Source organism: Coregonus lavaretus (assembly GCF_964263955.1).
Source record: "Coregonus lavaretus genome assembly, chromosome: 24".
In the NCBI taxonomy this organism is placed as follows: domain Eukaryota; kingdom Metazoa; phylum Chordata; class Actinopteri; order Salmoniformes; family Salmonidae; genus Coregonus; species Coregonus lavaretus.
In genome coordinates this window covers 23,888,475-23,911,282 of record NC_140011.1, presented here as the reverse complement: position 1 = coordinate 23,911,282, position 22,808 = coordinate 23,888,475, and the positions used below count along the sequence as shown (strand labels likewise).

Here is a 22,808-nt window from a genome sequence, read left to right as displayed (position 1 = left end):
CGATCCACCTGACAGAGCTTGAGAGGATCTGCAGAGAAGAATGGGAGAAACTACCTAAATACAGGTGTGCTAAGCTTGAATTGTCATAACCAAGAAGACTCGAGGCTGTAATCGCTGCCAAAGGCGCTTCAACAAAGTACTGAGTAAAGTCTGAATACTGATGTAAATATGTATTGTAAATGTGATATTTCACTGTTTTATTTTTAATACATTTGAAAAAATGTCTAAAAACCTGTTTTTGCTTTGTCATTATGGGGTATAGTGTGCAGATTGATGAGGGAAAAAAACAATTTAATCCATTTTAGAATAAGGCTGTAACGTAACAAAATGTGGAAAAAGTCAAGGGGTCTTCCGAATGCACTGTATCTTGATTAGATAAGTATTCAACCCTCTGAGTCAATACATGTTAGAATCAGCCTGGCAGCAATTGCAGCTGTGTCTTTCTGGGTAAATCTCTAAGAGCTTTGCACACCTGGATTGTACAATAGTTGCCCATTATTCTTTAAAAAATTATTCAAGCTCTGTCAAGTTAAGTTGTTGATCATTGCTAGACAGCCATTTTCAAGTCTTGCCATAGATTTTCAAGCTGATTTAAGTCAAACTGTAACTAGGCCACTCAAGAACATTCAATGTCGTCTTGGTAAGCAACTCCAGTGTATATTTGGCCTTGTTTTTTAGGTAATTGTCATGCTGAAAGGTTCATTTGTCTCCCAGTGTCTGTTGGAAAGCAGACTGAACCAAGTTTTCCTCAAGGATTTTGCCTGTACTTAGCTCTGCTCTGTTTATTTTTAGCCCCCCCAAAAAACTCCCTTGTCCTTGCCGATGACAAGCATACCCATAACATGATGCAGCCACCACCATGCTTGAAAATATGAAGAGTGGCACTCAGTGATGTGTTGTGTTGAATTTGCCCCAAACATAATGCTTTGTATTCAGGACAAAACGTTCATTTTTGTATTACTTAAGTACCTTATTGCAAACAGGATGCATGTTTTGGAATATGTGTATTATGTACAGGCTTATGTTTTTATTTTTACCCATCTACCAATAGGTGCCCTTCTTTGTGAGGCATTGGAAAACCTCCCTGGTCTTTGTGGTTGAATCTGTGCTTGAAATTCACTGCTCGACTGAAGGACCTTACAGATAATTGTATGTGTGGGGTACAGAGATGGAGTAATTATTGCACACAGAGTGAGTCCAAGCAACTTTTTATGTGAATTGTTAAGCACATTTCTACTCCTGAACGTATTTAGGCTTGCCATAACAAAAGGGTTGAATACTTATTTACTCAAGACAATTCAGCTTTTCATTTTTAAGTAATTTGTAAACAATTCTAAAAACATAATTCCACTTTGACATTATGGGGTATTACGTGTAGATCAGTGACACAAAATCTCAATTGAATCCATTTTAAATTCAGGCTGTAACACAACAAAACGTAGAAAAAGTAAAGGGGTGTGAATACTTTCTGAAGGCGCTGTATCTAGCTTACCATGACAATACATGTTTGAATCCTTTCATTTGTTGAAAGGACTCCTCTTTTGACCGCAAGTGACCACCATCTATCTTTTGCATTTGCCAAGCTAACAAAGTCACTACACAGTAAATTAATGTCATTGTATATTGTCACTGATGGGTGAGTTGATTCTGCTTTAAAGGCCTCCTGTAGCTCAGTTGGTAGAGCATGGCGCTTGCAACGCCAGGGTTGTGGGTTCAATTCCCACGGGGGGGCCAGTTTAAAAAATGTATGCACTCACTAACTGTAAGTCGCTCTGGATAAGAGTGTCTGCTAAATGACTAAAATGTAAAGTCAGACACAGTATTCATCATTTTTAGGATACCATCATTGCATAAATGGAATGGCATGTTTCAAGACAAAAAATATTTACATCTCCAATGGAGCTGGCTCGGAGCCAACATCTTGTCTTTTTCTTTGGCATTTGGAAACAAATATGTAAGAGGGGCAGGCAAATTTGCAGATAAACTTCAAACACTAATATCACACCACAACACCTCACACGGTACAATACAAAAACCGTGGACAGGAGGCGAGGGTGATCAAAATGCACAGAGAAGAGAACTGTGGAATAAGGAGTATGAACGAAGAGACAGACTGACAAAGACAAACTATGAAAGGATTTCCTAGCTGTGTGGCTTACTGTGCATTCTATAACGGGAACGTATATGTCAAACTAAATCAATACAATCAGACACAGATAGGCCATGGCTATACGCATTTTTGTATCACTCAGCATCTGTCCTTATAAGCAGTACAACATATATACAGCATATATTCTCATAACTTCAAAGAACTATCAACTGGTTATCATGAAGAATTTATCAAATGGTTATTTTAGTTAAGTTGCCTCTTATTGACCAAACAGAAAGCATATAGCTACAACCATAACCACTATGCTCATCTAAGATAGATCAATGATTGTAATTGGCTCATTTGTTTCCAGTTTGTAGTCCAGCCATCGGTCTATCCCTACCTCTAAGAAAGACGCAAGTCTCACTCCGAACGTGGCTTGGTTCCTTGGTTACCTTGTCACTACACTTTCGTATGGTGGAGGTGAGTTCGCTCACTACCATATCTATACACTTCAGTGAGGGTTCCTTCAGCTTTTGGATCTGCTTTTTCACTATGGCTTCAAAGGCCAGGTCAGGAGTGAACAGGCCCGTCCTGTAGAGAGGAGGCGGTGACGGGACAGAGAGAGAGAGAGAGAGAGAGAGAGAGAGAGAGAGAGAGAGAGAGAGAGAGAGAGAGAGAGAGAGAGAGAGAGAGAGAGAGAAAGAGAAACAAAATCCACAGGGATAGAGAGCAGGTCAAAGCAAAGAGAGAGAGAGAGTGACGAAAGAATAACACAAGAGGGCCACACAGAGAAGGAGAGAACGGATAAGGAGGAAAACAAGAGGGATGACAGGTTGAGAGACAGATGAAAAAGAGGGATGACAGGTTGAGAGACAGATGAAAAAGAGGGATGACAGGTTGAGAGACAGATGAAAAAGAGGGGATAGTGACAGGTCGGGGGAAGGTGGGTAAATAGTAAACAGGGAATAAAAGGCAAGTGAGACATTTGGTTTCCCTTGAAGCCATTCTAAAGAGGCCAGCGCTGAGGTCTATCTCTCCATCCATCCAGAGAGAGAGAGATAGAAAGGAGGAGAGAGAGAATACAGCCTGCACCACTCCACTGGCAAACAGCTCTGAGTTATGAGCCATGCCAGACCGCAGCTGTGCACCCAACACCCCAGACGACGCACCATGCTCATCCTCTCTACCTGACCCCAAATCTTCGCCCTCTTCTCCCTTTCCCCCTATCTCCATCTATCCCCCAGCTGACCACACAGAGCAGGGCCACAGCGTTTGTTATTCCACTGTCGCAGAGCCACTGTGGTCAGGCCGCGTTCCAAAACAGGGCCTGGTCACAGTGGAATTAAGACCACTGGTATTAAGACCACTGGGGCCCCTTTGGCTGAGTGTGGCCATAAAGGGCCCTCTAAAGCTGAACTTGGCCCTTGGTAAGCATCCAGACCTTCACGTTGTCATGGCTCCCATCTGCTGCAGGTGCACAGCCCACGGTCTCACAAGCAGGAAGTCTGGATGCTGAGGTCACCCAACATGGCTGACAGGGACAACAACTGAGTGACACTTTGATGTGACACTCAGGGCATCAAAAATGATGTCGCCACTGCTAAAATGAACTCAGTCACCTGTGACTTAACAGAATGTAAACATCTTGAGATGTGTTAATTTGACCATTAATTTGATTATTAATGTTAATTTGATCATATTCATCCTTACTCCTGTGTCTAAAGTTGCAACCCTTGATATGCAGCCACATAGCAGCAACTCGGCAGCATCCAGACCCCTTCTATACCCAGCACAGTTCTCTAACATGGCCATGCGACAGCCACTCTGCCCAGCCACCCCATCCAAAGTGGTAGGCAGGTAGTCCCTCACAATACCCCAACTACCCCAGTACACCCCCTACTATCCCAACCTGGGAAAACAGGGTCTGGAGAACGAGGCGGTGCGGCGATACGGTAACAGGGATGACATTGCAGAAGGTTTTGGTGGGAGGGAGGGGTGAAACCATAGTGTCGCTCTCCACCATGTGCGTTTACCTTCTGAGTACACTGCCTAACGGTATTGACTAGCTCAGAAATGACCATGTCCACACATTTCTGGCAGGGCTCTTTGATCTTGCCGATCTGCCTTTTCACTATGGTCTCAAAGGCCATGTCCGGGGTGAAGAGGCCAGTTCTGCCCGGTAGGGAGAAAACGAGCGACAGGTTCAAAAAAAGAGGGGAAAAGAGAAAGGAGGAGGAGGAGGGAGGAAGGGAGGTCGGGCAGAGAGAATAGTGTTAGTTGAAAATAAATTCCCCCTCCCGAACCCCTCCCACATGAAGTATAGCAAGATAAAGACAAATAACTACAACAGAGAGCTAAAAACCAGTGTTAAAAACCAGTGTTAAAAACCAGTGTTAAAAACCAGCCGTGGGATTCATTTTGTCTTGAGCGGATGGTCAGGGGGCCGGAACAGAATGACAAATAATTTGTAGACTGCAAATTGACCACAAGAAGCCCAAACCTCGCTTACATTTGTATACGATCACATACAGTATAACTCTCTTTTATGCGTGGGAATACTTTAGAACAGATTTCCAAAATTAAAATCACGTGGAGCTGATTTGCTGGTGCTTCTACAGTCTTTAATGTCTTTTTAATAATTATAACTTTTCTTTTTTTTGTTCAGTAAACTTTGGGGGGGGTGGAATAAAATCACCCGAGAAAATTCAGCCCGTGGGTCGCCAGTTGGGGAACCCTGCTATACAGTATATGAGTCATCCAGACGATGCCATGAATATTGGAATCCCTACACTACTACAACATAATGAATGTGTCTCAATTCTCTTGAATGGTTTCCTTTCACCATTCCCCCTCGTTCAGAACCACTGACCGGGTAGAGCTCACCCTCATTGTCAGCACAGGTTTGCAGCCATTTTGCTTTTAACTACTTCTTTCACAAAGGAAATGTGACAAGGAAATGCAGTCAAATAGCAATAGTGTTCCAAGCTCAAGCAAATTATGATTTTGTAGCTTTTCTGAGGGAAACTGTATACACTAGAGCAATAGTAATTGTTAATAGTTAAAGTTAGTTAGATTTTTTGGTAGTAGGTCACGAGGATCATGTGTTCTGCTACATAGCTCAAACCGTCCCCTATTCTTGAAGCCTTCCTTCTAGCTTCACTGTGGGAGGTTGAGTGGGAGGAAGTAACACAGATGTGACATTCAACAGGTTCACTTCCTGAATAGTGATGACATCACTGTCGGATTCTGATATATATCGCTGTAGGACCTAGGTAAAAGACAGGACGTTGTCATAGGACGGGGACAAAGTGAGCTAGGTCATACATGACTGGCATATCAGGCTAGGGTTTCAACAGACAGACAGTCATACCTACAAGATACAGACAGGTGGACGGGGCAAGGAGGGAGAGAAAGATACCATCCAACCATCACAGATCTAATCACAAATCCCTCCACTTCTGTTTCTGATGTCATCAGTATGCCACAGCATGCTGGGTGCGTGTCTGCGGTCGGTGTGTCTAGAGGTCTTTGTGATTAGATGGGTGAAGACGATTAGAGTTTGTCTGGTCTACAGCGGTGACCCAGGTGGGCGAGGACAAGGGGAGGGAGAGGGGGATGAGGAGGAAGGACGTGCCTGATGCCGTGGATGTTCTTAATGGCGTAGCTGATCTCCTTGCGAAGCTCCTTTTCGTTAAACTCCATCTGTACGGACACAGAAAGGACACACACGTTAAATAGTGAGCACACACACACCTCCGACACACAGTAGAAACCACAGAGATAGGGATCTAAGGTCCCTTGTATCCATTGAGTGGCTCTGAACATCAAACAGGAAATTTATCAAAGGAGCACATTTACAGCAACAAAAAACCTTCAGACTAAGTGCTAACACTGCTTAGTTATTCCATTCAGTCTGAAACCTCTGTAAATCATTTGATATGACACAGCTATACCATGAGCGTATGATGACAGACGGTCTGACTGTGCAATGTTTAATGACTGAGACTGTAGTCTGGCCCCAGCAGGCCCACATCCTTTGGTCAAGGCCAAACATAATGTTTTACTGTGGAGTGAGGGAGTGAGTGAGTGAATGAGTGAAGGAGGGATGTTTTCCTCATAAAGTCTCTGGGTTGTGGTCGATCCACAGCCCTGTCTGTCTCAAGAGTTAGAAGAGAGGCGCACCTGGTAAGAGACACACGCACACATACAGTACAGTACACACACCTTGACCAGCTCAAAGGGGAAGCGTTCGTGGAAGATGCGGTTGATCTTGGCTCCTCCTGACAGCTCTGCTGTGTCGATCTGGTCCCCAGAGCCCTCGATACGCTTCTCAAAGTCTACTGAAAACTGCTGCACCATCCTGGAGAGTAAAGGACACAGGGATAGGGAGTTAGTGTGTGTGTGTGTGTGTGTGTGTGTGTGTGTGTGTGTGTGTATGTGTGTGTGTGTGTATGTGTGTGTGTGTGTGTGTGTGTGTGTGTGTGTGTGTGTGTGTGTGTGTGTGTGTGTGTGTGTGTGTGTGTGTGTGTGTGTGTGTGTGTGTGTGTGTGTGTGTGTGTGTGTGTGTGTGTGTGTGTGTGTGTGTGTGTGTGTGTGTGTGTGTGTGTGACTGTGTGACTGTGTGATTGTGTGACTGTGTGTGTGTGCCATCGTGCGTACGTGTGTGTCCTACTTACTGCAGCAGGGCCTTGGTCTTGCGGGAGGGGTCGTCAGGTCTGAAGTTCTTGTACTCCTCCACCTCCTTCTCTATAGACAGCAGCTGGCTCTGCAGCTTGGCCCGCAGCCCCGGCAGAGTGTCCCGGATGTGATTGGTCAGTTGCTGCGGAGTGCAAGGTCATCAGTGTGGGTTATGACATGCAACGGAAGAGATTACAGTGATCAAGCATAATAGCTTACTACCTTTCTACTCCCTTATCTCCGGTGGGTATTATAAACTTGTCGAAAGCATCAAAATACATAATGTGGATTGCTCATCTGGTAGAAGACTTCTCTGAAGGCTATAAAAATGAACTGAAAAGATACATGTAGCTAAAATAATATTCCTACTATGCCCTTTGGTGATGATTGAGGGATTTGAACAACAGATCAGGACAGTATTAGTGTTCCCCGCCACACACACACAGAGGAGGACTGACCTGGTTGAGTGTTTTCTGTAGGTAGGGAGTGCCCATGCGTTCAGCCAGGTGTCTGTATCCAGGGTGGGTCAGGAAGAACTTCCTCTCTGCAGCCATGGCCGCTGTGATGTCCTTCTTCCCATCAATGTCCTTCTGACTCCTGTTCACCACACCAATGTAACCTGGGACAGGGAGAGAGGTCAGCTGATACTGGACACATCAGGATGCAAAGAGAGACACAGTGTTGTTTTGTGGAGAGAAAGAAAGAAAGAAAGTTTGTTAGGGTAATTTGTTATCTTTTTTGTGTGGGTGAGGTTTTTTTTCTTGTTTGTTTGCCTGTCTGGGTTTACCACAATGGGGTAGTGGGCTGAAGGAGGTGGGGAGTTCTCGGGGAGGTGTGGAGGATAATCTAGGGGACCATGAAGTTACCCACATCCCTATTGTGGGATGGTTATTTGTAACAACTGTCGATTGTGTTCCATGCCTACATTTCCTGCTATGATTGAAAACAAATAAAGAAAGGCAGCCACATGGGTAAGAGGGATCACATATCCCCATCTAGTTAAGTTTTCTCATGCATTTCTCTGTTAAACAGTATGTCTTGCTCTATAACCTTTTGGACTGAACGCCAGTAGCCTTGTAAATATGCTAGTGGTTTAACATGTGAGGCCTTCCGACACGAGAGAGTGATAGAAGCAGAGAAGGTAGAGACAAAGGACATGGAAAACGTTCAGAAGCACATGCCTGGATTCTAACCAAGCGCCAGTGGAAAAACGGCCCATCAGCGGATTGCATTAGGGTTTCCCACAAATATATTTTATTGCAAAGAAAATAACAGACGTTTTTTCCAGATGTGTCACTGAAATCAAGACATTGTTTTTGTCCGCCTTTCTCTCTCTCCCAGTCTCTTTTTCTTTCTTTCACTCTCCTCCTCTCTCTCTCTCTCCCTCTCTCTCTCTCTCTCTCTCTCTCTCTCTCTTTCCATCACCCTCCTCCTGTCTACCTCTCTCTCGGCTGCTGCAGTGAGCGACACAACCAGATAACCACTAGAGGGAAGCACTGAGACAGGGTGCGTCTGTGTGTGTGCATGTGTGTGTAGTCTCACCTCTTCGCAGTGGGAGCAGCTTATTCTCCAGAATTTCTCTGGCATCAGTCCCCTCGTCCATCAGATCCAGCTTGGTGATCACACCAATGGTTCGCTGACCTGGTCACACACACACACTACATTAACAAAGTCCAGATCTGAGCAGTAGGTAGGTTCAATTGCATCCTTGTCTAACTGCTCTGTCACAATTTAATGATGAATGATACTGAGAGCACAGATGAAAGCCAGAAGGCCTACAGTTCCTGCCGTTAACCTCTTGTTAACCTCACCCACCCTGTGGGTCGACTTCTTTGGCAATCTTCAGGGCATCCGAGTTGGCCAGATCAGAGTTGGCTGGGGAGACAGCCAGAAGCAGACAGTTGTCCTTGGTCACAAACTGATACAACATGTCTCTGATCTGCTGCTCAATGTCCGCAGGCTGGTCCCCTACTGGGACCTTGGTCATCCCTGGCAAGTCCACCAGAGTCAGGTTCAGGACTAGGGGAGAGAGGGGGGAGAGAAGGGGCGAGAAGGGTGAAGGGAGAGAGGGGAGAGGGGAGAGAGGGGAGGACAGAGAGGAGAAAGGGTGAAAGGGAGAGAGAACAGAGAGGAGAGAGGGATGAAAGGGAGAGAGGGGAGAGGGGTGAAGGGAGAGAAGGGAGAGGGGAGAGAGGGGAGGACAGAGAGGAGAGAGGGGTGAAAGGGAGAGAGGGGAGAGGGGAGAGGGGTGAAGGGAGAGAAGGGAGAGGGGAGAGGGGAGAGGACAGAGAGGAGAGAGGGATGAAAGGGAGAGAGGGGAGAGTGGTGAAGGGAGAGAGGGGAGAGGGGAGAGAGGGGAGGACAGAGAGGAGAGAGGGATGAAAGGGAGAGAGGGGAGAGAGGGGAGGACAGAGAGGAGAGAGGGATGAAAGGGAGAGAGGGGAGAGGGGAGAGAGGAGAGGACAGAGAGGAGAGAGGGGTGAAAGGCAGAGAGGGGAGAGGGGTGAAGGGAGAGAGGGGAGAGGGGGGAGAGGGGAGAGAGGGGAGGACAGAGAGGAGAGAGGGGTGAAAGGCAGAGAGGGGTGAAGGGAGAGAGGGGAGGACAGAGAGGAGAGAGGGGTGAAAGGGAGAGAGGAGAGAGGGGAGAGAGGGGAGGACAGAGAGGAGAGAGGGGTGAAAGGGAGAGAGGAGTGAGGGGAGAGAGGAGAGGACAGAGAGGAGAGAGGGGTGAAAGGGAGAGAGGAGAGAGGGGGAGGGTAGAGGGGAGAGAGGTGAAAGGTAGAGTGGATAGAGGGGGAGGGTAGAGGGAAGGAGAGAGAGGAGAGGGGGAGAGAGGGGGTAAAGGGAGAGGGGAGAGGGGGGCGGGGGAGAGAGTGTGGAGAGGGAAGAGAGTGTGGAGAGCGAAGAGGGGGGAGAGGGGAGAGGGTGGAGAGGTGGAGATGGAGAGAGATTTGTAAATATGATATCAGATCTGATGAATGATACTAACCTTGAAAAGAAAAGACTATATAATATAATTAATACTAACTGATTGAGACTCACTATACAACAACCAACTTTGGGCCCTGGCTATACAATCAAACTTGGTTGCCAGTTTTGACCAATAGGGAATAGGGAAACTTGATTCACAAAATTCTGTGTATATAGAATTAAGATACTTGCATTCCATTTTATATAGTTAACTACTCTTTCCTACAATCAAAGTATTATGAGTGTCTCCATGGTAGTTCTGCCAAGTTGCCCATGTGCCAAGATGCCAGGTCTGTGTCCTCACCATGTGGGGAGTAGACCCTGAGGTTGATTGGCACCGGTGAGATTCCCTTATTCTGCCCAGTGATGCGATCCGTCTCCGCCTCGATCTCCCCACGAACCTCATCGAAGTCTGTGAACTTCTTTCCCTTACAGTGAAGGAACTCAGCATATTCTGCAGAAGAAGAGGGCGACAGAGAAGAGGAGAGGAAAGGAGAGGAGGAGGGAGGATAGCAAAATCATTCAAGAACAATGACAAAAACAGTACACCTTTTTTGGTAGTTTGAATTGAATTGAGCACAGTTGTTCTGTCATATCTTCACTTTTCATCATGCTCAGTTTGATAGAAAATTTAACACTAGATGGCACTATTGATGAAACTGTGAGACGGACACAGACCTTGCCATGATCCTAAAATAATAAGAAGCTCATTTTGTCCAATTGGGAATACAGGATATGAATAAGTCCTTAGATGTAAACACTGCTGCTACCAGGATCTCAAGTGACCAAGGTTGGTCTTGACGGTTGATAAGATTGGTGATTTGTTTTATTTATTTTGCAAAGGGATTATTTAGAATCTACCTCTCCGATGGTAGGCTATACATTACTTGAGCATTAAGGACTGAACCAGGTTTTCCTCTAGGACAGTTTGGTCTTCATAAACCTTATAATATATTGAAATGTTGTACTATACAGTAAATGCACTACAGCTGCAAACTGGGTTTCAAAAAACATATAAAGCAACACCTCACGGCACAACGCCTCTCCCCCATGTGACCAAATGTTTGTGTGTATGTACGGACATGTATGTGTACCTGATAGATGCACACACTACACACACCCACATATCATTATTATTTATTTTTTAATGTGTACATTTGTGTCTTTCGTTTTATTTTAATGTTTTAAATTTATTTAAATTGTAAAGTATTTTTGCCTGTAAAGTTTTTTCCATTATGTGTCAGGTTATATATACAGTGGGGAGAACAAGTATTTGATACACTGCCAATTTTGCAGGTTTTCCTACTTACAAAGCATGTAGAGGTATGTAATTTTTATCTCACTTCAACTGTGAGAGACGGAATCTAAAACAAAAATCCAGAAAATCACATTGTATGATTTTTAAGTAATTAATTAGCATTTTATTGCATGACATAAGTATTTGATACATCAGAAAAGCAAAACTTAATATTTGGTACAGAAACCTTTGTTTGCAATTACAGAGATCATACGTTTCCTGTAGGTCTTGACCAGGTTTGCACACACTGCAGCAGGGATTTTGGCCCACTCCTCCATACAGACCTTCTCCAGATCCTTCAGGTTTCGGGGCTGTCGCTGGGCAATACGGACTTTCAGCTCCCTCCAAAGATGTTCTATTGGGTTCAGGTCTGGAGACTGGCTAGGCCACTCCAGGACCTTGAGATGCTTCTTACGGAGCCACTCCTTAGTTGCCCTGGCTGTGTGTTTCGGGTCGTTGTCATGCTGGAAGACCCAGCCACGACCCATCTTCAATGCTCTTACTGAGGGAAGGAGGTTGTTGGCCAAGATCTTGCGATACATGGCCCCATCCATCCTCCCCTCAATACGGTGCAGTCGTCCTGTCCCCTTTGCAGAAAAGCAACCCCAAAGAATGATGTTTTCACCTCCATGCTTCACGGTTGGGATGGTGTTCTTGGGGTTTTACTCATCCTTCTTCTTCCTCCAAATACGGCGAGTGGAGTTTAGACCAAAAAGCTATATTTTTGTCTCATCAGACCACATGACCTTCTCCCATTCCTCCTCTGGATCATCCAGATGGTCATTGGCAAACTTCAGACGGGCCTGGACATGCGCTGGCTTGAGCAGGGGGACCTTGCGTGCGCTGCAGGTTTTTAATCGTGTGTTACTAATGGTTTTCTTTGAGACTGTGGTCCCAGCTCTCTTCAGGTCATTGACCAGGTCCTGCCGTGTAGTTCTGGGCTGATCCCTCACCTTCCTCATGATCATTGATGCCCCACGATGTGAGATCTTGCATGGAGCCCCAGACCGAGGGTGATTGACCGTCATCTTGAACTTCTTCCATTTTCTAATAATTGCGCCAACAGTTGTTGCCTTCTCACCAAGCTGCTTGCCTATTGTCCTGTAGCCCATCCCAGCCTTGTGCAGGTCTACAATTTTATCCCTGATGTCCTTACACAGCTCTCTGGTCTTGGCCATTGTGGAGAGGTTGGAGTCTGTTTGATTGAGTGTGTCTTTTATACAGGTAACGAGTTCAAACAGGTGCAGTTAATACAGGTAATGAGTGGAGAACAGGAGGGCTTCTTAAAGAAAAACTAACAGGTCTGTGAGAGCCGGAATTCTTACTGGTTGGTAGGTGATCAAATACTTATTTCATGCAATACAATGGAAATTAATTACTTAAAAATCTCTAACAGTTGAAGTGTACCTATGATAACAATTACAGACCTCTACATGCTTTGTAAGTAGGAAAACCTGCAGAATCGGCAGTGTATCAAATACTTGTTCTCCCCACTGTATATATATATACACTACCAGTCAAAAGTTATGACACACCTACTCATTCAAGGGTTTTTCTTTATTTTTACTATTTTTTACACTGTAGAATAATAGTGAAGACATCAAAACTATGAAATAACACATATGGAATCATGTAGTAAACAAAAAAAGTGTTAAACAAATCAAAATATATTTTATATTTGAGATTCTTCAAATAGCCACCCTTTGCCTTTATGACAGCTTTGCACACTCTTGGCATTCTCTCAACCAGCTTCACCTGGAATGGTTTTCCAACAGTGTTGAAGGAGTTCACACATTTGCTGAGCACTTGTTGGCTGCTTTTCCTTCAATCTGTGGTCCGACTCGTCCCAAACCATCTCAATTTGGTTGAGGTCGGGGGATTGTGGAGGCCAGGTCTTCTGATGCAGCACTCCATTACTCTTCTTATTGGTAAAATAGCCCTTACACAGCCTGGATGTGTGTTGGGTCATTGTCCTGTTGAAAAACAAATGATAGTCCCACTAAGCCCAAACCAGATGGGATGGCGTATCGCTGCAGAATGCTGTGGTAGCCATGCTGGTTAAGTATGCCTTGAATTCTAAATAAATCACAGACAGTGTCACCAGCAAAGCACCTCCACACCATAACACCTCCTCCTCCATGCTTTACGGTGGGAAATACACATGCGGAGATCATCCGTTCACCCACACCACGTCTCATAAAGCCACAGTGGTTGGAACCAAAAATCTCCAATTTGGACTCCAGACCAAAGGACAAATTTCCACCGGTCTAACGTCCATTGCTCGTGTTTCTTGGCCCAAGCAAGTCTCTTCTTATTATTGGTGTCCTTTAGTAGTGGTTTCTTTGCAGCAATTCGACCATGAAGGCCTGATTCACACAGTCTCCTCTGAACAGTTGATGTTGAGATGTGTCTGTTACTTGAGCTCTGTGAAGCATTTATTTGGGCTGCAATTTCTGAGGCTGGTAACTCTAATGAACTTATCCTCTGCAGCAGAGGTAACTCTGGGTCTTCCATTCCTGTGGCGGTCCTTATGAGAGCCAGTTTCATCATAGCGCTTGATGGTTTTTGCGACTGCACTTAAAGAAACTTTCAAAGTTCTTAAAATGTTCCATATTGACTGAACTTCATGTCTTAAAGTAATGATGGACTGTCGTTTCCCTTTGCTTATTTGAGCTGTTCTTGCCATAATATGGACTTGGTCTTTCACCAAATAGGGTTATCTTCTGTATACCTTGTCACAACGCAACTGATTGGCTCAAACGCATTAAGAAGGAAAGAAATTCCACAAATTAACTTTTAAGAAGGCACACCTGTTAATTGAAATGCATTCCAGGTGGCTACCTCATGAAGCTGGTTGAGAGAATGCCAATAGTGTGCAAAGCTGTCATCAAGGCAAAGGGTGGCTATTTGAAGAATCTCAAATATAAAATATATTTTGATTTGTTTAACACATTTTTGGTTACTACATGATTCCATATGTGTTATTTCATAGTTTTGATGTCTTCACTATTATTCTACAATGTAGAAAATATTAAAAATAAAGAAAAACCCTTGAATGAGTAGGTGTGTCCAAACTTTTGACTGGTAGTGTATATATATATATATATATATATATATATATATATATATATATATAAATTTTATACTGGCCCCCCGTGGGAATCGAACACACAACCCTGGTGTTGCAAGCGCCATGCTCTACCAACTGAGCTACACGGGGCCCTTGATGCAGCCACCACCAAAATATAAAGAGTGGTACTCACTGATGTGTTGTATTGGATTTTCGCCAAACATAACACTTTGTATTAGGACAGAAATATCATTTCTTTGCCACATATTTGGCAGTTTTACTTTAGTGCCTTATTGCAAACAGGATGTATGTTTTGGAATATTTGTATTCTGTACAGGCTTCCTTCTTTTCACTCTGTCATTTAGGTTAGTATTGTGGAGTAACTACAATGTTGTTGATCCATCCTCAGTTTTCTCCTATCACAGCCATTAAACTCTGTAACTGTTTTAAAGTCACCATTGGCCTCGTGGTGAAATCCCTGAGTGGTTTCCTTCCTCTACGGCAACTGAGTTAGGAAGGATGCCTGTATCTTTGTAGTGACTGGGTGTATTGATACACCATCCAAAGGGTAATTAATAACTTTACCATGCGCAAAGAGATATTTAATCTCCGTTTTTTTTATTTTGACCCATCTACCAATAGGTGCCCTTCTTTGCGTGGCATTGGAAAACCTCCCTGGTCTTTGTGGTTGAATCTGTGTTTGAAATTCACTGCTCGACTAAGGGACCTTACAGATAATTGTGTGTGTGGGGTACAGAGATGAGGTAGTCATTCAAAAATCATGTTAAACACTATTATTGCACACAGAGTGAGTCCATGTAACTTGTTAAGCACATTTTTACTCCTGAACTTATTTAGGGTTGCCATAACAAAGGGGTTGAATACTTATTGACTCAAGACATTTCAGCTTTTCATTTTTTAAATACATTTGTAAACATTTCTAAAAACTTAATTCCACTTTGACATTATGGGTTATTGTGTGTAGGCCAATGACACCAAATCTCAATTTAATCCATTTTAAATTCAGGCTGTAGCACAAAAAAATGTGGCAAAAGTCAAGGGGTGTGAATACTTTCTGAAGGCACTGTAAGTAAATGGTGGTTTCTTCCCTGTCTTCTGTCTGGCGGTGGCGAGAATGATGAAGAACTATGTTGAGGCTCGTCTGAGGCTTGACCGTGTGTCTGCATTGATGTTCATAAACTCCACGGACCCCCTCTCTACTCTAGCACAGTGGAACCCAGAATATATGTGACCACTTGGTTACAGCGACACCGTTCTCCCGAAGACACCGAAACCAGAGTGGCCACCGCAAAGCCCAAGGAGCCTGACCCTCTCTGGAAGTTGCTGTAGGCCTGCTTGGAATATTTAGCCTACATTCGCTATTGGTTGAGACGCTGGGCCCGTTCTAGCTTGGTATGCCAGGGTGGGCAATTGGAAATGTGAATTGGGCCAAGTTGGAGGTAATAATGCATTTAGGTTATAGTTTATTGAGCTGCATGAATACACCACACCAAAAGCTTGAGCATATGGCTGTTTTAAAACGAATGTACAGAGCTATCCTTCACTTTTCCTTCAGCACCACAAATTGGTTCAACCTCTTTAATATCATTGCGCGATCCTGGCGCTGTCCTTTCAGCACCACGAAGGGCGCTACAAATGCTTAAAATGGCATCTCATCAAGATCTGCTGCCTATGCCTAATAGTCATACTCATCACTTATTATTATTATTATTACTACTAAAAAATAGAAGATTATCACTTCTCACAATGGTGCTTGTTTATAAATCAATGTCTCGCAAGTTCACATAATGATTAATTTGCATTTTACATAACAGAACCAAATATAATACCATAACATAGTAGGCCTATAACTTTACTGTTACACCAAAAACACCTAATTTCTAATGAGATTTTAGGATGGTTAGTTGAAACTGAATAATAATTTTAAAATGATCATGCGTCAAAACTCAACAAGGCATGCCACTAGCCAGGATATATGCTTTGATTGAAACAAAATACAAGACCAATAATTTGTTAACAACATCTGCTCTAATTCACTCACGAAATAGTAATTCAAGAAGATCTAAATGCATATTCCCATGAACCTGATTGAGATCAATCAAATGATTGGCATAGAGATGCAGTTTGGACATTTCACCGGTAAAACGTGAATAATTATCATTCACATTTGAGAGTGGTGATGGCAGACGATGCAATTGGAGGATGCATTTTATGCATATTCCATAATGATAGGCTATTAATTTGGCTACATCTTACGGTACAAACTTTGACAGAGGAAATTATGATGTCATTAACAAAAACCAATTGCGATCCCTCACCTAAACAAATAGCACTACACCACTGCTCTGGAGAGGAGGCTGGTGGAAGGGAGGGATGGGGAAGGCTTTACCTGTGGGACAGGGAGGGGAAGGGGGAAGAGTTTACCTGTGGGACAGTTGATCAGCTGGAGGACCAAGGGACGGCGGGTTACGATGCCAGAGCCACGGGGAAGAAAATCTCTGTAACACACAGAAGGAGAGAGAAGTGAGAAAATAACCATGCTTATGGAAACACCTGGGCCCATATTCATTAAGCTTCTCAGAGTAGGAGTGCTGATCATGTCAAATTGATTAATCTAATTCATTACCTCATAGAAAGTGGGACTGTGAGACAAATTCAAGGTGAAAATGAACAAACTGTCACTGCAGTTCCAGTAAACGACTGTTGACTTAAAGTCTCTGCTGCTTTTCAGGACACACTTTCTGTTCCACCTGGCAGTCTTTGTCTGGGATGTGATGCTAATAGCTCTTTCTGAGAGTAGTCCACTTAAGAGCCTGTGTGCATTGTAGACTCCCTCTCAAATCTTAGAATCAACTATTAAAGACTACCAGAACCCACTGGATTCTCCAATTACATTGAATGAACTACAGTACAACATACAAACCCTCCAACCCAAAAAGGCCTTTGGGATTGATGGTATCCTAAATAAATGATAAAATATACAGACCACAAATTCCAATTGGCTATACTTAAACTCTTTAACATCATCCTCAGCTCTGGCATATTCCCCAATATTTGGAAACAAGGACTGATCACCCCAATCCACAAAAGTGGAGACAAATTTGACCCCAATAACTACCGTTGGATATGCGTCAACAGCAACCTAGGGAAAATCCTCTGCATTATCATTAACAGCAGACACGTATATTTCCTCAGCGAAAGAAATGTACTGAGCAAATGTCAAATTGTATTTTTACCAAATTACCGTATGACAGACCATGTATTCACCCTGCACACCCTAATTGACAAACAAACAAACCAAAACAAAGGCAAAGTCTTCTCATGCTTTGTTGATTTCAAAAAAGCTTTAGACTCAATTTGGCATGAGGGCCTGCTGTACAAATTGATGGAAAGTGGTGTTGGGGGAAAGACTTACGACATTATAAAATAATGTACTCAAACAACAAGTGTGCGGTTAAAATTGGCAAAAAACACACACATTTCTTTCCACAGGGCCGGGGGTGAGACAGGGATGCAGCTTAAGCCCCACCCTCTTCAACATATATATCAATGAATTGGCGAGGGTACTAGAACAGTCTGCAGCACCCTTCCTCACCCTACTAGAATCTGAAGTCAAATGTCTACTGTTTGCTGATGATCTGGTGCTTCTGTCCCCAACCAAGGAGGTCCTACAGCAGCACCTAGATCTTCTGCACAGATTCTGTCAGACCTGGGCCCTGACAGTAAATCTCAGTAAGACAAAAATAATGGTGTTCCAAAAAAGGTCCAGTTGCCCTAGAGCACACAAAAAACTATACATACCTCGGCCTAAACATCAGCGCCACAGGTAACTTCCACAAAGCTGTGAACGATCTGAGAGACAAGGCAAGAAGGTTCTTCTATGCCATCAAAAGGAACATAAAATTCGACATACCAATTAGGCTCTGGCTAACAATACTTGAATCAGTTGTAGAACCCATTGCCCTTTATGGTTGTGAGGTCTGGGGTCCACTCACCAACCAATAATTCACAAAATGGGACAAACACCAAATTGAGACTCTGCATGCAGAATTCTGCAAAAATATCCTCTGTGTACAACGTAAAACACAAAATAATGCAGAGCAGAATTAGGCCGATACCCGCTAATTATCTAAATCCAGAAAAGATCCGTTAAATTCTACAACCACCTAAAAGGAAGCGATTCCCAAACCTTCCATAACAAAGCCATCACCTACAGAGAAATGAACCTGGAGAAGAGCCCCCTAAGCAAGCTGGTCCTGGGGCTCTGTTCACAAACACAAACAGACCCCACAGAGCCCCAGGACAGCAACACAATTAGACCCAACCAAATCATGAGAAAACAAAAAGAGAATTACTTGACACATTGGAAAGAATTAACAAAAAAACTGAGCAAACTACTGTAGAATGCTATTTGGCCCTAAACAGAGAGTACACCGTGGCAGAATACCTGACCACTGTGACTGACCCAAAATTAAGGAAATCTTTGACTATGTACAGACTCAGTGAGCATAGCCTGGCTATTGAGAAAGGCAGCCGCAGGTAGACCTGGCTCTCAAGAGAAGACAGGCTATGTGCACACTGCCCACAAAATGAGGTGGAAACTGAGCTGCACTTCCTAACCTCCTGCCAAATGTATGACCATATTAGAGACAGATATTTCCCTCAGATTACACAGACCCACAAAGAATTCGAAAACTAATCCAATTTTGATAATCTCTCATATCTATTGGGTGAAATACCACAGTGTGCAATCACAGCAGCAAGATGTGTGAGCTGTTGCCACAAGAAAAGGGCATCCAGTGAAGGAATATCACCATTGTAAATACAACCCATATTTATGTTTATTTATTTTCCCTTTTGTACTTTAACTATTTGCACATCATTACAACACTGCATATAGACATAATATGACATTTGAAATGTCTTTATTCTTTTGGAACTTTTGTGAGTGTAATGTTTACTGTTAATTTTTTATTGTTTATTTCACTTTTGTTTATTATCGATTTCACTTGCTTTGGCAATGTAAACATATGTTTCCCATGCCAATAAAGCCTCTTAACTGAAATTGAATTGAATTGAATTTATATTAGTTTCTCTTCATCTGCCTCAGTAAAAGAGATAAAGAGAGAGAGAGAGAGTGAGAAAGACAGAGAGAGAGAGAGAGAGAGAGAGAGAGAGAGAGAGAGAGAGAGAGAGAGAGAGAGAGAGAGAGAGAGAGAGAGAGAGAGAGAAATATGAGTATCTTCATCTGCCTCCAGCTATCTGCGAGACTGGGAACATGCAGATGGTATGGTACACAACGTGGTCCTGAAGTGGCTGTGTGTGTGTGTGTGTGTGTGTGTGTGTGTGTGTGTGTGTGTGTCAGAACACACAATGTGTGTTTTATTCTGAAGGACTCTGACGACACTGCATTACGTAATGTCAGCAGCTGCCATGGTGGCATTGTTTGTATGTATGCTTCTACATTACCAGCTGACCTGACACTAGTCTTAGCTAATTCACTAACAGATTTGGATCAACATCAAGGGTCTATTAGGGACATGCACTCAGATAGAATCTGATGGTGTCCTGCAAACCAAGAGTGTGTAGGCTACTACAGTGCATTTCACTACACCCGCAATAACATCTGTTGAATATGTACAGTGGGGCAAAAAAGTATTTAGTCAGCCACCAATTGTGCAAGTTCTCCCACTTAAAAAGATGAGAGAGGCCTGTAATTTTCATCATAGGTACACGTCAACCATGACAGACAAAATGAGGAAAAGAAATCCAGAAAATCACATTGTAGGATTTTTAATGAATTTATTTGCAAATTATGGTGGAAAATAAGTATATGGTCAATAACAAAAGTTTCTCAATACTTTGTTATATACCCTTTGTTGGCAATGACACAGGTCAAACGTTTTCTGTAAGTCTTCACAAGGTTTTCACACACTGTTGCTGGTATTTTGGCCCATTCCTCCATGCAGATCTCCACTAGAGCAGTGATGTTTTGGGGCTGTCGCTGGGCAACACAGACTTTCAACTCCCTCCAAAGATTTTCTATGGGGTTGAGATCTGGAGACTGGCTAGGCCACTCCAGGACCTTGAAATGCTTCTTACGAAGCCACTCCTTCGTTGCCCGGACGGTGTGTTTGGGATCATTGTCATGCTGAAAGACCCAGCCACGTTTCATCTTCCATGCCCTTGCTGATGGAAGGAGGTTTTCACTCAAAATCTCACGATACATGGCCCTATTCATTCTTTCCTTTACACGGATCAGTCGTCCTGGTCCCTTTGCAGAAAAACAGCCCCAAAGCATGATGTTTCCACCCCCATGCTTCACAGTAGGTATGGTGTTCTTTGGATGCAACTCAGCATTATTTGTCCTCCAAACACGACTAGTTGAGTTTTTACCAAAAAGTTCTATTTTGGTTTCATCTGACCAAATGACATTCTCCCAATCCTCTTCTGGATCATCCAAATGCACTCTAGCAAACTTCAGACCGGCCTGGACATGTACTGGCTTAAGCAGGGGGACACGTCTGGCACTGCAGGATTTGAGTCCCTGGCGGCGTAGTGTGTTACTGATGGTAGGCTTTGTTACTTTGGTCCCAGCTCTCTGCAGGTCATTCACTAGGTCCCCCCGTGTGGTTCTGGGATTTTTGCTCACCGTTCTTGTGATCATTTTGACCCCACGGGGTGAGATCTTGCGTGGAGCCCCAGATCGAGGGAGAATATCAGTGGTCTTGTATGTCTTCCATTTCCTAATAATTGCTCCCACAGTTGATTTCTTCAAACCAAGCTGCTTACCTATTGCAGATTCAGTCTTCCCAGCCTGGTGCAGGTCTACAATTTTGTTTCTGGTGTCCTTTGACAGCTCTTTGGTCTTGGCCATAGTGGAGTTTGGAGTGTGACTGTTTGAGGTTGTGGACAGGTGTCTTTTATACTGATAACAAGTTCAAACAGGTGCCATTAATACAGGTAAAGAGTGGAGGACAGAGGAGCCTCTTAAAGAAGAAGTTACAGGTTTGTGAGAGCCAGAAATCTTGCTTGTTTGTAGGTGACCAAATACTTATTTTCCACCATAATTTGCAAATAAATTCATTAAAATTCCTACAATGCGATTTTCTGGATTTTTTTTTCTCAATTTGTCTGTCATAGTTGACGTGTACCTATGATGAAAATTACAGGCCTCTCTCATCTTTTTAAGTGGGAGAACTTGCACAATTGGTGGCTGACTAAATACTTTTTTTCCCCACTGTATATGTGACCAATAAAATGTGATTTGATTTGAATAGTAGTAACGCCTGATCTCTTCATTGCATCATCACCATAGATTTTCACTTTACTATGCTTGCAGGTCAATAACAACCATGGCTGAATATTGACGGACGATGATAATAGTGAAGTATGCTCAGTGGGTTCCTAAATGGACAATTAACATTGGTATTGTTATGAGGCTGCAGCTTATGAGAATATTTTCAGTTATGAATTATAATTGGCCAACTAAGAATGGTAGCCCTGCTAGCCACATAATGTGACTTCAATTGTGGATATTGCTATAATCAGAGCCACAATGCTAGCAGTTAATGAAGGCCCATTTGGCCGGGGAGGAAGATATTATGCTAATTGAACTGCAGTCTCGCAACAAATTATTCTATAAGTTTTTATGCACAAATATGTTCCAGCCATTCTCCAAGGCAAACACACACAAACACATGCACACACATAAAAACACGCATGTACACACACACACACACACACACACACACACACACACACACACACACACAAGCGTGCACACTTATAAACACACATGTGTACACATAAACACACGTATGCATGCAACACGTGAAAACATAAACACACATATGTATGCATGAATGCACGCCTACACACACCTAACCTATGTCATTACAATAATTTAATGATTAAATCCATTTCATATCACTATCTGAATAGAGATAAACAGACAAACCATTGGCAGCACTGTCTAGTCTGCAACAGTACTATTTCCTACTGTGTCAAATCAATTTCCTGCAACAGTACTATTTTCTACTGTGTCAAATCTATTTCCTGTCTACGTTCTCTCTCCTCTTGGGGTGTGAGCCTGGCTTTCTCTGCACCTTCCTCTCCTCTAGTAACATTTTGGCCCCATCACTGGGGCCAAGCTTCCTGCCATCCAGGACCTCTATACCAGTCGGTGTCAGAGGAAGGCCCTCAAAATTGTCAAAGACTCCAGCCACGTAAGTCATAGACTGTTCTCTCTAATACCGCACGGCAAGCGGTACCGGAGTGCCAAGTCTAGGTCCAAAAGACTTCTCAACAGCTTCTACCCCCAAGTCATAAGACTCCTGAACAGCTAATCATGGCTACCCAGACTATTTGCACTGCCCCCACACCCCCACCCCATCTTTTTACGCTGCTGCTACTCTGTTAATTATTTATGCATAGTCACTTTAACTCTACCCACATGTACATATTACCTCAACTACCTCAACTAGCCGGTGCCCCCGCACATTGACTCTGCACCGGTACCCCCCTGTATATATAGCCTCCCTACTGTAATTTTATTTTACTTCTGCTCTTTTTTTCTCAACACTTTTTTGTTGTTGTTTTATTTTACTTTTTTATTAAAAAATAAATTCATTGTTGGTTAAGGGCTGTAAGTAAGCATTTCACTGTAATGTCTACACCTG

General features: G+C 43.3%; 1 pseudogene across 1 annotated transcript in view; it reads right to left on the bottom strand.

Annotated features, from left to right (window-relative positions):
• LOC311100277 (dynamin-1-like) overlaps positions 1-22,808 on the bottom strand; it is a 91,886-nt pseudogene that overhangs the window by 53,121 nt on the left and 15,957 nt on the right. The window contains exons 2-10 of the transcript in view: positions 16,552-16,625; positions 10,044-10,193; positions 8,585-8,788; positions 8,312-8,410; positions 7,228-7,388; positions 6,769-6,911; positions 6,317-6,452; positions 5,727-5,794; positions 4,126-4,264 (exon numbers count right to left, since the gene is read on the bottom strand). The product of the transcript in view is annotated as a dynamin-1-like (transcript). The remainder of the gene's footprint in view (positions 1-4,125; positions 4,265-5,726; positions 5,795-6,316; positions 6,453-6,768; positions 6,912-7,227; positions 7,389-8,311; positions 8,411-8,584; positions 8,789-10,043; positions 10,194-16,551; positions 16,626-22,808) is intronic.